This window comes from Tiliqua scincoides, chromosome 2, assembly GCF_035046505.1.
Source record: "Tiliqua scincoides isolate rTilSci1 chromosome 2, rTilSci1.hap2, whole genome shotgun sequence".
In the NCBI taxonomy this organism is placed as follows: Eukaryota; Metazoa; Chordata; class Lepidosauria; order Squamata; family Scincidae; genus Tiliqua; species Tiliqua scincoides.
In genome coordinates, this window is record NC_089822.1 from 94,916,773 (window position 1) to 94,926,396 (window position 9,624).

Genomic DNA, 9,624 nt, shown 5'->3' on the forward strand with positions numbered 1-9,624 from the left:
CTTTCCACATGCGCTGCCTCCAATGCATCCTCGGTATCACCTGGCAGGACAAAATTCCAAACAACACAGTCCTGGAACGAGCTGGAATCCCTAGCATGTATGCACTGCTGAAACAGAGACGCCTGTGTTGGCTTGGTCATGTCGTGAGAATGGGTGATGGCCGGATTCCAAAGGATCTCCTCTATGGAGAACGCGTGCAGGGAAAGCACCCTACAGGTAGACCACAGCTGCGACACAAGGACATCTGCAAGAGGGATCTGAAGGCCTTAGGAATGGACCTCAACAGATGGGAATCCTTGGCCTCTGAGCGTCCCGCTTGGAGGCAGGCTGTGCAGCATGGCCTCTCCCAGTTTGAAGAGGCACTTGCCCGACAGACTGAGGCAAAGAGGCAAAGAAGGAAGGCCCACAGCCAGGGAGACACACTAGGGACAGACTACACTTGCTCCCAGTGTGGAAGGGATTGTCACTCCCGAATTGGCCTCTTCAGCCACACTAGACACTGTTCCAGAACCACTTTTCAGAGCGCAATACCATAGACTCCCGAGACTGAAGGATGCCAATGAAGATGATGATGACGACGTTTGCTTTCATTTCTCTCCCCTACACATCCAATATAATCCACACAGCCTTCTCTGAACAGCATCATGACTGAGTAAGGTTGCCGATACTAAAGGTGATTTTCTTTTCCGGTTAAAAGACTAGGCAGGTGCATTTTAACAGGAAAATATTTATTGGGAGTACAGGGATAAGAGGTTGTTTGAGCTGGACCAAGGACCAGGTCTCAACTAAATCCAGTAGGGAGCTAGGAAGATTTTGGCCACAGTTATTATCTAAGGAAACCAAACAATCATAGGACTCCAATATACATTTGAAGGAGGAATGTTATGTGCAGTATGTGACTCAGTGCTCTGGGCAGAATGGAGAATGTGACAGACTGATTCCTAAGTTAGCCTCAGTGAACAAAGAAAGTTGTTAGCCGCAGAACTCTGCAGCTCCGCACCCAGATCAGAGCTCTGCAGTGGCACCCCCCACAGGCTATCACCATCCCCTGCACTACCCCCCCCACTCACCTGCATGAGTGGGGCTATCACCATCCCCACTGCATCTACCCCCCCCCCCCACTCACCAGAGGCTTACAGAGCCTCGTATGACAGCAGCCCACACCAGAGAAGCGTCTATGAGGTTCCCCGGCGCTATAAACTGTGCTTCCAGCAAATTGGAAGCACAGTTTCTGCTCCCATTGGGAGACTCAGAGAGGCTTCTGTGGGATCCTAGTGGCCGATGCCTGGGGCATTTGCCCCAGGGAACTCTATGGTAGGCAAGCAACTTTACGTTGTCATTAGGCGAAAAAAGCAGAGTCTCCTCAGACAAGAGCAGTTGCTTGTGATGGGGTGGAGACATCTGGCTTTTAAGGTACATCAGTGTATACATACATGCATGAGGTCAGTGGTAGGGCACCAATTCCCTCCCATCCCTCCATAACCACCTATCTGTGGAGTCAACACTGCAGAATATGTTGCTGCTATTCAATGGCAAATTCCACCAAATCCATAGTGAGATTAACCATTCAAGGTCACATTCTTAAAGAAGAAACAGGAAAGGGTTTCTGATCAGCTTGTTCACACACCCTGCCTCAAAAGCCAAGGGAGGCTAAGGTATTGCAAAGTGAATGAATACAGCTGGCAGAGAATAGCCTACAGCAACATGTCACCTGGGGCAGTGGGGAGGGAGAACACTCCTCAGGCAGTGATCTTTTATTTAAGAACAGGGGCTTACAAGACTACCAATGTTCCTATTCTCTTCTGTGAGCTTAGGAGGGTCTGCAAGAACAAACCATCATATGAGGATGCCAATCTCAGCAACCCAGCTGAGGTACGGTTTTGGTCCATATCCTGATTTTGGAAAGTTGATCAAAATGCTGTTTTGAATGGAGAAACAACTGTGAAACAACATCTTTCACCATGAGTTTTGTCATGGTGGGAAGAGTTCATTTGATCCTTGGGGCATTAAGTTGCTATCTTGCCCGTTCAGCCCAGGTAGGCTTCAAAAGGGTCCATGATCCAAATTCCGTTACATTGATACACAAAATTGAAGTGATTTAACATGTAACTTGTACTGCTATTTCTCCAGTAGATGGCACCATTTGTTTTAGCCAGCATGCTTTGTTAACAGTGTATGTGAGGGGGAGAAAAAAAAAATCAGGCTTGTAGTTTTCAGAGAGGTCTGTCTACATCACATTCTTGTACACTGTCAAGAGTCTAAAGCTGAACATTCACACGAGGACCAAAGGGAGTTGTCACAAACTGTCTTCTCTGCCCATGAATATGGGTGCACACACCCCACTTCCTTGAGCGGTGAGAAGCTTTAAGGCGTTGTACTAATCAGGTTTGATTTAAAACTTAGAATATAAAGGAAAACAAATGGTTACTTTCCCAAACTCTCCCAAAGTGAGACTGGAGAATTGTTTAATATGCCATCTGGATTAGGCCAATGCCCCCTCCCCAATGGCAGTTCAGAGGTAAGATTCACCATTATTTGTAGAACTACCTATAGATCTGTCCATATAGATGAACCGCTTCTGGTACAAAGGGGTCAGACTGTGGCTAACTTTCTATTCACTATCTAACCTCGTTAACCTGAATGGAAGCAAACTAAGCTGGGCCCGAAGTGCCACAAGATTGCTGGTACTGGGACTCCAGTTTTCTGACACTAACCCGGCTCCTATAGAACTTGCGGTAGGTGGCTGGAGAGAATCAGGGAGAGCAAAGACAACTTCCCCAGCTTCACGGCTCTGGAACAAGGACAGTGCTCTCCATGGCTCCAAAGGCAAAGCAGGAACAAAGTCAACGGGTGGGTGAACTGCTCACAGACTAGTGCCAGGATAGCCACAAAGGCACTCTGTACTGGTTTAAAAGGGTTTCGATCCCCTGGAAGACATTCTGGTGACACCTGCAGGGACAAAGACAGCAGGACAACAGCCACAGGAGGAACTAAGAGGCCTTTGCTTTCTCTTATTTTCCCATTTTTGCAAAAGTAGAGAGAAAGTGAAACTGACTTTAGAGGCTGTCACATGGTGTACATTGAGCACAAGGGGCAGCTACTTGGAGGCCCCTCTCCATGGAGGGCAGCATAGAAGTTGGTATCTACAGCAGAGTTGAAATCAATACATTCAAAGCACATGTGATGTAGCTACATGTGCTCCTATTCAACCCTTGTTTCTTCTGTTCCCTCCCCTCTGTCTGCCTACTGCATTATTATCATTGCTTCTCCAATATCTCCCACTATCCAAATTGTAAGCTCCTTGGGGTTTCATGGTTATAAAACACTGCCTACACCGACAGCATAATAATACATGCTACATTGACGATTATGATGATGATCTCCTGACCATCATGTGCTCCATCATTATGTACTCCACGTGGGCTCCTTCAGATGCTCTCCTATGTACCAGATATTCCAGGAACATTTTAATGTTTGCCATCAGTATTTCAAGGCTCTTCTGTGTTCACATTTGATAGGCAGCATAATTTTGTTCATTGGCATCACATTATAGTGTTTTGCATTTGACTGCATTCAACAGGCAACATGCAAAGGAATATTTAATTTAATAGCAAATATTTAATTTGCTATTGCTGGATCTCTGACTGAGTACGGCATTTGATCGTTGAAACTCAAAGGGGAAAAAATGCACACACAAGTCTGCCAACATGTTTAATACAGTCGTGTAGCAGAATCCTATCTTGCACTGGAACAGGCAGGCCAGGAGGCCTGTGCTGTATCCAGTGCAAGATAGGGGCCCAAAGTTGCTCAACCAGAGGTAAGGGAAAACTCTTCCCTTACTCCCAGGTAAGCCACCACAGCCCCAATGGGTCTCCTCGGACTTGCACCACCTCTGGAGGTGGCTTAAGTTAGAGGAGAGAGGAGCAGCTTGCAGCTGCTCCAAGTTGCTCAGGGAATGGGGTTGGAATTCAGCATAACTGACAGCTCCCAGCCCCGCCTCCTGCCCCCAGGACCACCCTCCACCCACCCCTACCCCAGAATGCCTCCCTCCCGCCTCCTCCCCACCCTCCCGAGACCCTTGCGTTGGCCGAGCTCAGCGGACACAACCCTCCTGGCCAGAGTTGGCACGGAGGCTGGATTCAGCCTATATGGGCTGGCGCACATCCAGGCGCCAGCCCAGCCGACTGTTGAGGAGGCGCAAACGTGATTTACAGCACATTCATGATGCTCCTAGGCCAGCCCAAGGGACTTGTGCCAGCCCAAGGCACACTCTGGACTGCGCCCAACGTTAACATTCAGGCAAGAAATTTTAAATTCAGAATAAAAATTCAGGAAAAAAAATACTTCATTTCATCTCTAGCCTAGATATAACTTTTTGGACTTTGCCAAAAATCCATTAATTATTAATGCAATTTTAGATTAAATATTCTTCACATGGTCTCCCAAAGTGCAGGATACTATGCTACTAAGCCAGACTTCAACAACACAGGTGAATACCTAGCATTCATATAGGGCTACAGAATGTTCAACACACTTCACATATATGATCCTGTTGCCATCCTTACAACAACCCTGTAAAGCAGGTTACCATTATCACCCCTGCTTGACAAATGAGGGACTGAGGTTCTACCTGGTTCTACCTGGTTCAACATGTTGGCTTCCCAAAGGTCACCTGACAAGTACACGGCCAGGAGAATAATTAAAAACAGGGGCTTGTAGTTCACTGCCTTTAGCATTAGGCCACACCAGCTGTCCATCCCAAACTATTTCTCTGGCCAGAAATGTGATACATGACTTGCTCCCTGTCCTCCTTCAACTATCTTGTGCTGAAAGCCTCAACAAATACCTAAGAAATAAGTTCCAATGGTACTTACTTCTGAATAAAGATGTTTGACAGGATCCCAGTGTTACAGCCCAATCCTATCCAAGATTGGGCTGTCCTGCGGAGCTGATTACAACTGCAGAAGCCACTTCCACTGTCGTAAAATGGCTGCTGACAGAGCACACAGTGCTTTGTTGGTGGCCATTTTGAGCACGCCACTGCAAGATGGAGCAGCGTCACAACTCTGCTGCTGGACCCTGCCATGCCCGCTGGGTTGGGTAAGGTGGCAATGGAGGGAGGGGTGCGCAAGGAGGGGGTGAAACTGGGCAGGAAGGGAGAAGGAATGGGGCAGGGAGTCAGTGGGCGGGAGTGGATCAGGCGGCAATGGAATCTGTTCAGAGGCTGCCCATCCCTTTCTTCTTGTACCTGCACCAGCTAAAGAGCTGGTGCAGCTCCAAGGAGGCCCATTGGCAAGCAGGAGGCTTACAGAGAGGTAAGGGGAAATAATTCCTCTTTCCCCTCCCAAGCCTCCTGATCCGTGCAGCCGCCCCCAACACTGGATACAACATGCGCCTTTTCAGTGCAGCTGCATTGGTGGGGGAGGGATGAAGGATCGAACTGGGCTCTCACTAGTAATTTCCAGGTGAAGAACCAGCTGCTATCATCTCCCCCTCTTCTTTTCCAATCATCATTGCCTCCCAATATTCTCTTGGTAGAACTGACTCTGTTAACATATCTACAGAGGAAAGCGTATATTTAGTAGTAGTGGTTCTGAGCAGGCTTGCCAGCCAATGCTGAAGAAGGATAAAGCAGTTGGTCACAGCACAGGTCTGACTCATATATTCACTGGGCTAGCTATCCTCTTAATTTGGTGAAGATTGGAACAGGGCACAGTAAGTGCATGAACTTGGTTGTAGAGTCTCAAGATTGTCCATTATTGGTCTCCAAGTGTGTGACCTTACAGACTGAGCTGCAAGCCACTTTACTTCCAGAACATGAAAGAGTCCATTCATTCTGCCTGATTGCCTTATCCTCCGCAATACCAGCGATGCATCGCAAAATGCTTTCATGCACAAATCTGACCATGTTTTTTTCACATTCGTTTCTTAGATCACTAATGAAAATGCCGAATCATACACACTGCAACATTTCTCCAGGAGTTCAGTTATTTTTCCTCGGCTTTAAAGTTTGTCCTTAAACGCCTGCAACCGGTTCCTTGCCAATCTGAAAATACTTGTATTTATGCTCACCTTTCCCATTTAAGAAGCAATTTCCCATGTGGCGTGAGCTAAATAAAATTGCTTGCTGAATTTCCAATAGAATATACAGCACATTCCCCTTGCATAGGAAAAAAGAAAAAAGACGTATCTTTGAAAAATATATCAGATTAGTCTGGCAAAGAAAAGAGGGTTTGTATTGCAGCACAAGGAAGTTACTTCAATGGAGAGTTGACAGCTTGCAGGGATGAATGTATTTTATTGGACAGAGATGAACCTTGGGCTAACAATGAAACGCATGCCAGGTGTCTGTAGGCTGCAGTTTCACACATTCTTACTTGAAATCAATGGGATGTACCTTTGAGCAAACTTTATTAGGATTGAGCTGCAAATAACTCAGAGGTTGCCTAATGTTTGTATCTTGTACTGTGCCAGTTCTCTGATAAGAGGGCAATTAAAAGGATATCCTATCTCACAGACCAACCCCAAGAGCAGGGTATGTAGCTATATGACATCTCAACACACTATCGCACCATGGCACTCTGGTCTGGTGCGCTGCGAGTGATCTGCCAGTGTGCCACTGGAGTTTGGGGGAGGGTCATTTATTAGTAGGGCCATTGGGGGTTGTGAGCCCCCTCACCAGCAGTATGGTCTGCCTTGCTGATTGTCAAAAACCAATGGTGTGCCTTGACAATTTTAGTGCCTTGCCAGTGTGTGGTGAGATGAAAAAGGTTGAAAATCACTTCTCTAGCATGACCAAGAAGCAGAACTGGAGGAGGCGTTAAGGTGGTTGAGGGTCTGCAGATAGAACCTGGTTTGGTTTTCACCCGCTGAAGTCACCAGAAGCAGGGAGAGGGTTTAGTTCCCACTTCTGTGGGATTCCAAAGCTAACCCCTTCACTTTCCTCCATATCAGTGATCCCGTTACAGGTGTGAGTGGTAAAATGTAATACTTTCCCTTAGAGCTGCGGTTTTCAAACTCTCCAGGAGTTTGAAAAGTGCAGTAAGCCTTTGTGGGGTTGGGGGAGGCAGCGGGGGAAGGCAGCTGAGGCAGGGGTGAGGCAGGCAGTGGGGGGAGGCGGGGGGAGGCAGGCTCCTTAAGGGAGCAGAGGCCAGGGCCCTCAGGCTGGGGGTCGTGACCCCCCAGTCTGAATACCACTGCCTTACAGGGAAATCTGTTGTGATAAGCCTTCCCTGTAAGCTACACAGCTTTGGAGCTCAGCGATGCCAATGACATTATTGTTCAACACTCCACAGCTGCCCCTGCAAAACCACTGTAGAACTCTGTACACTCCAGGGAAAAATTAGGTTTTGATGAGGGCAAAAAGTGCCCCTCAGTCTTATGACTGAGTAGCTGTGTCGTCACCAACTGGGGCATTTAAGCATATAGCCCTTCCCAATGCTTTAATTGAGTGAATGTAATTTATGCTTTCCGAAATATCACATGGTACAGCCCTCCTGGTTGGCACCACAGACAAGAAGAGCAAGTGTTTTGCCATAGAAACATGCTTTCTGCATGTTGCTCTCCAGGGAAATGTGACCCTGAACCACACATGGATCATCTGGGATCCCCCGCCCCAACAAAAACTGAAACAAATCGAGCATCCTTTGTGGTCTAAAGCACTGATTTTCAACCTTTTTCTTCTCGTGGCACACTGAGAAGGCGGTAAAATTGTCAAGGCACACCATCAATTTTTTGACAATTGACAAGGCACACTGCTGCTGGTGAAGGTGCTCATAGCCCCAATGGCCCTGCTAATATACGACCCTTCGCCAAACTCCCACGGCACACCTGTGGACCATTCACAGCACACTGGTTGAAAATTACTGCTCTAGAGCAAAAGGAAGGGGGTGAAATGATGGTTATATGGAGAATGAAGCCTTTCCAGACCTTAGCAGGCTATGAGTAAGAGCCTAGCCACACTTGATGTTCACCATTTGACAGAGAGTCAGGCTCTGGCTCAGAACACTGATGGCAAACCCTCTGGACAGCTGGCAGCAAGAAAAGATGGAGTAGCTTCCCTTTTGACAGATTTCTGAGAGAAATGGAGGTACCCCTGGTCAACTGGCTGCATGCCTGGTTCAACCATGGTCAGACAGTCTCCCCAAGCAGTTTAAGAAAGAAGCAACTGTTACCCTGCACATGCCCAATCTCATCTGATCTTGGAAGCTAAGCAGGGTCAGGCCTGGTTAGTACTTGGATGGGAGACCGCCTGGGAATACTGGGTGCTGTAGGCTTATACCATAGTCTTTCGAGACTGAAGGTTGCCAACCATCTTAAGAAAGAAGGAAGATTTCCTGAGAAATCTGAAGAAAAATGCTTATGGGTAAGCAATGTTGCCTTCTCCCACAGTATAACTGCAAGGCAAGTCCCTCTAGCTTTCCTTGACAGTTGGAGAGAGACTTCAGACTTGAGAACAGTCAGAACTTTAGTGCTTCTCACATGGTTGGTGTGACATGTGGCCAGACTCTGAGGCCCTAGAATAGAAATTACAAGATGCACTTCCTTAAAAGGCAAGCTGTCCCCTTTTAGGAGCCTCTGAGTTGCTTTCTGCACCTGTTCCTAGTTCAAATTATTGAGCTAAGTACCTATGGCCAAATGGAAACAAAATAGAAACCAGCATAATCTGCCCACAGACTTGCCTGATGTGCAAAAAATTAGAGGAAGTGGCACATCATGCAAAGACAGGGCTTAGAAAAGAAAAAACAAAACCAGCCTGTCTTGAGACACGCCTCAAAAAGGGGGGGAAAAAAGTATATTAAGACTGAATTTGAAATGCAATATTCTGGACACAATTGTGTCTGTGATTTGAAGAGGCTTCCCTGACCTTGCTGGAGATGCTCTTCCTTAATTATGTTCACCCTCCTTGCAGGTTCATCAAATTGGCTCATCTCATGATCAGTCAACATCCAGAAATTTCTTTCAGTCCCTTCTGCGGCCAACTGATAAACCCCTGGCTGGCAACAACAAACATGAATCATCAATGGCCAAGGGTACAATTCGGCCAGAATGAAACATTTCACAGTCATATTGATTGTAGTAGGACAGATTGAAGCATGAGCTATCCTAGCAGTAAGCCCCACTGAAAGCATTGGGACATGCTTCTGATTAAACACGCAGTGATTTGCACTGTACAAGTGTTGGCTGTGAAGAAGAAGCTTCCACAATTTTATCTGAAAAGTGGGGATAAGAATACTGATTTATGTTAAGGGATCTTGTAACGACTATAGAAATAACATATAGGAATAACGTATAGTTCTGGTCACTGCATCTCAAAAAAGACATAGTGGAAATGGAAAAGAGAGTGACTAAGATGATTACAGGGCTGGGGCACCTTCCTTATGAGGAAAGGCTACAGCGTTTGGGCCTCTTCAGCCTAGAAAAGAGACGCCTGAAGGGGGACATGATTGAGACATACAAAATTATGCAGGGGATGGACAGAGTGGATAGGGAGATGCTCTTTACACTCTCACATAACACCAGAACCAGGGGACATCCACTAAAATTGAGTGTTGGAAGAGTTAGAACATACAAGAGAAAATATTTATTTACTCAGCCTGTGGTTGGTCTGTGGAACTCCTTGCC

At 46.8% G+C, this 9,624-nt stretch overlaps 1 pseudogene; it reads left to right on the top strand.

Moving 5' to 3' along the window:
• The first annotated feature begins 8,156 nt into the window (after positions 1-8,156).
• Positions 8,157-8,276, top strand: LOC136642870 (5S ribosomal RNA; annotated as a pseudogene).
• Positions 8,277-9,624: the final 1,348 nt, after the last annotated feature.